The sequence below is a fragment of the Arachis duranensis genome, chromosome 9 (genome assembly GCF_000817695.3).
Source record: "Arachis duranensis cultivar V14167 chromosome 9, aradu.V14167.gnm2.J7QH, whole genome shotgun sequence".
Taxonomy (NCBI): domain Eukaryota; kingdom Viridiplantae; phylum Streptophyta; class Magnoliopsida; order Fabales; family Fabaceae; genus Arachis; species Arachis duranensis.
The window spans coordinates 22,948,455-22,948,702 of NC_029780.3; positions in this window are offsets into that span (position 1 = coordinate 22,948,455).

The window sequence follows — 248 nt, forward strand, 5'->3', positions numbered from 1 at the left end:
GGAAAAATAGCACACCCTGGAGGAAGAACCTGCTGGCGTTTAAACGCCAGTGAGGCTAGCAGATGGGCGTTTAACGCCCAGTCTGGCACCATTCTGGGCGTTTAACGCCAGAAAGGGGCACCAGACTGGCGTTAAACGCCAGAAAAGGGCAAACTCTTGGCGTTAAACGCCATAAATGGGCACCAGCCCGGCGTTTAACGCCAGAAATGGCTAAAAACGCAATTTTGCTTGCCATTTGGTGCAGGGAT